This window comes from Triticum dicoccoides, chromosome 3B (genome assembly GCF_002162155.2).
Source record: "Triticum dicoccoides isolate Atlit2015 ecotype Zavitan chromosome 3B, WEW_v2.0, whole genome shotgun sequence".
NCBI lineage: Eukaryota > Viridiplantae > Streptophyta > Magnoliopsida > Poales > Poaceae > Triticum > Triticum dicoccoides.
Genome location: NC_041385.1, coordinates 317,652,097 through 317,656,297, shown reverse-complemented (window position 1 = coordinate 317,656,297; position 4,201 = coordinate 317,652,097). Strand labels below are relative to the sequence as shown.

At 43.9% G+C, this 4,201-nt stretch overlaps 1 long non-coding RNA gene across 1 annotated transcript; it reads right to left on the bottom strand.

Annotated features, from left to right (window-relative positions):
- Positions 1-2,234: 2,234 nt before the first annotated feature.
- On the bottom strand, positions 2,235-3,880 carry LOC119275976. The gene is made up of 2 exons (XR_005136136.1): positions 2,753-3,880; positions 2,235-2,633 (listed from the first exon to the last, which is right to left on the bottom strand). It is a non-coding gene; the product is annotated as an uncharacterized LOC119275976 (long non-coding RNA).
- Between the last annotated feature and the right edge of the window lie 321 nt (positions 3,881-4,201).

Sequence of the window (4,201 nt, the reverse complement as noted above, 5' to 3'; positions counted from 1 at the left end):
TTTGAGGCTGGTTCATTGCTACACATATAGTGGAGAGCTTCCTAAAAATTGGAGGGGACTTGTTGTAGCCTTATAATGTATTATCTCGGGTATTACATTTCTCATTCCATTTGCCAACATTTTGAATGAGTTTAAATGTTAGCACTCTTAGACAATTGACAATGTTTATTCAAAAGATTATACTGCAGTTCTACATGAGTTTCTCATCATAATTCTTTAAATTTCAAATCAGATACAAGTGCAACAAAATATAGACATGACAAGCTACTGAGCTCTCACATTTGAATACTAATGTTCCTTTGTAGACATGGGTTTATTACCATGGTGCTAGCATTAGGTTCAACCTTCTAAACTTTTTTTTTGCTTTTCTTTGTTATTTCGTGTCTTCTTGCGGTCTATTTTCTATTATATAAAAAGTAGTATTTTTCCATTTAGCTTCTTCATGGTCAACAGGATTCACTAATAGCATGGGCTGGAATTCGTATTGGCTTTGTACAGAGGAATAGCAGTTTCATATTTCTCATACTTGCTTTCCATGTTATTCTGTTGCTGGCTCATAGTTTCACCAATTTACAGTAGCAGGCTTCCAGCTATCTTATGGTCTTTGTACAGAGGAATAGCAGTTTCATATTTCTCATACTTGCTTTCCATGTTATTCTGTTGCTGGCTCATAGTTTCACCTATTTACAGTAGCAGGCTTCCAGCTATCTTATGGTTCTATATTTTGTGCATTATTTATCTCTCATGCATAAGAAATTACGCTATACAGAAAGTTGACTTTCAAGAAACAATTATTCCACAACACTTTACGTGGATTCTAAAATGAACATTGAACGTCAAGAAACATTTATTCCAGAAAGTTGCAGTTTGCTTAGGAAACATACAATTCTTGTTGTAAGTAATAGTACTACTGTAACAACTTTTTCGTATTTTTAATTTATATTGGGTGTTGTCATGGTAAGAGACACTTTTGTATTGTGCATATATTTCTTGCTATTTGTTTTCCATCTTGTTGAAGTTGGTAAAATATTTAGACGTCACCTACCCGAGTTTCTGAATGAATGTTGAAGTTTTGTTTGTTCATCTGATAATATGCTAGCCTAGCATCGAACATATTAAAAAATACCACTGAAATTAATGTATTGTGTAATCATGTACATATGTTTGCCTATTCTCTTGTTAGGTGGCATCAACTAAAGCAAGGCTTGGTTTATAAAATGGATGCAAAGCAATTAACATGTTGAATTTTACATGGGAGGAGGGGGTGCACTATATCCTCCATATGACTTTATTCACCAGTTGCTATGTATATTCCTGTTTCCTTTGGCAAGAAATGTATATTCACAGAACTCCTTAATTTGAAAACCATCATGTTGTTATATCTTGACACTTGTGCTTGTGATATAATTCTTGTGTATTCTGAAGTTAAAACACACACAGTACAAACGCCGATGTTTACAAACAGGTACACACACTCATCCTTATGAACGCATGCATGCACACTCTACCCATATGAGCACCTCCAAGATACTGAGCCAGTTGGTCTTGAGATTATCGACAAAAACATCGCCCACATGACAATCGTCACTGTTTTCAAATGTATGTAACAATGAGAGAATATTAACATGAAGTGTTTATTGAATTCATGCTCCAGCCAACTCATCAAAAAATCTGAACTGATGAAGCGAGATGGACAATATATTTCAACTAAATGTAATGCACTATCACGTTTAGGCTTATTTAGTGCTTAGATGTGTGATCGATGTAGAACGTAGGATCTTCTATTTTAATACTGCGTTGGTGGGGTCTTGAACTCAAAAGACCTCTTGGCTTGTATACCATATTGATTCATGCTTCAGCCAACTTATTCAAAAGTTTGAACTAATGAAGAGAGATGGGCAATATATTTCAACTAAATGTAATGTACTATCATCCGTTGATGGAAAGGATATGAACAATGAAAGAGAAGAGAGATGACTATGTGATAGCAAGGTCGGAGGTGAGGTCCAAGGTTTGTCAGAAAATAGGAGGCAGCTAGGGAGAATTAACATTTTTTTATTTTTTTTGCAGGAGAATGCACATGATGTCACGTCTTGTTGCGATGGTGAATATGGAGGAAATGGAAAGGAACGAGATATGAAATGTTACCTTATGTCTTCCCACAATCTTGGTATATATCTAAAAGTATATATTACCTGTATATGTAGAAAAGTTGAGGGACAACATCTTCGTGGAGAAGATAAAAGATGGCCACAACTTATGCTCTTGGACTCATCTATATTTCTCTTGTGCCCGTAGCAACGCACGGGCATTCTACTAGTAAAAGTGATAGATCAATTGCAACGGTCTAGACCATGCCCTTAAATTAATAAGTATAAAAGTCATATGATATCGCCCATGAGATGAACCGAACTGCACTGCAATTATACTTTTTAACAGCCGAAATAGAGCTCCTTCCTGACGGCGAACTGCAAACCGCAAAGGCGACAAGGGGGAGGCGCACGGGTGCGTGCTGAACTGCACCGACAACCCAGCCGAGCTGCGTAATGAGCAGCCTATACTTGGGAGCACACCCGGCTTGAACGGCATCGCACTGCTGTGCAAATCTGCACCGCATGATTGACCCCAGCACACTGCAAACATCATATAACCATCAGACCAAACGACGCTACCTGATGCAGTATAGGTACACAACACTCTCATGGAAAGCAAAATTGTTCTGAGAGTGTATTCAATTCAGTGGTTGTCTAACCTGCCGAGGTAGAGCGCCCGCGACGAGGCCGCAGACGAGGAGTTCCCACATGCGGTGGGTACCGGTGAGGTAGGGGCTGACCGCTGGACACCACCACATCGGAGAGGCGAAACGAACTCAATGGGTGTATCCGGCGAACTTCACCAAGCGAATAGTCCCACATCACTGGTGGGATACAAGCAACCAAATCGGCGATGTGCAGCTCCATCAGGCTTTGTCGGTGAACCACAACGACCATCGAGCGCACCTGGCGAGCCACCGAGCTACACAAATCCATCCATCCGCCTAATGAACTGCAAGTGGGTGTGCTGGCGTGCCGCAGAGCGACTCATCGTGGTCATCCCGTCGGTACCCAGTGAACTTCATGCTTGGAAAAAATTCAAACAGGAGGTTAGTGAGGAGAGCTCGACAGAGAGGAGAGGAGGGGAAGGGAGAAGAGCTAGCCAGTGGGATGGGGATCTCACATCGTGGAGCTCGCCGTTAAGCACTGGAGGAGCTGGTTCCGGGGGTGGGGGCAGTCGCTCATCGGGATGGTCGTGCCAAGTCACCCGAGTCCCACGTGCGACAAAGCTCGCCATGGAAACAAACGGGGGCACTGGTGACGCATCGCTGGAAGGGATGGCACTGATGTGGCATGTGGGCACTGCACGCGTTCCATCGACGAATTGCACGCAGGGCCAGCGAGCTGCACCACTGCGACGGACGTACAGATCACGGCAGCGGGCGGTGAGGGATCCCTCGATGGTCATCCGCCGTATGTAGGTGGAGCCGCTTTCCATGGCGGGGAATCGTGCGGGTCTGCAGCTGCCCGGTTGTAGCCTGGCGTGGGGCAGGAGGAAGGTGGCCACGGACGGCGGGGCTGGATCCAGACGGATCTGTCGCAGGGGAGGCGCTAGGAGGCGGGGGCGCTGGGTGTGATCACCATCGAGGGGGAGGGGTTGATGGCTGGAGGCCGGTGGCAGCGGTGCTCCAGCAGGGAACCAGCGGATCTGGTGACGCAGATGAGGGGTAGGGCGGTGGCTGTAGGATGGGGTGGGCGGCAGCGCTAGGGTGGGGCGGGGCAGAGGAAGAAGGTTTGTTTCGGGGGGATGGCTGGCGGGGAGGCGCCTGGTTCGTCGTGGTGCGGGAGGAGGTGTCCGGTGGAGAGAAGAAGGTGGTTCGGTGGGGTGGGGTGTTAGCATAATAAGGTCTTAAGGGGTGTTATTAGAATAGACGCACCATGTATATATATATATTCTATCCATATGCATATTATGATCAAGACAACAAAACACGAAAAGAGTAACACCAACAAAAAGCAACAAACAATAAGATAGTATTGTATATATAGTCGAATAATTTCGACAAAATGCAATTTAACAAAAAACTACCAATCAAGCAAACACTAGTATCTTCATACCACAAAAGCAGGCACAATCAAATATGCTAACATAATAATGTTGCAATATA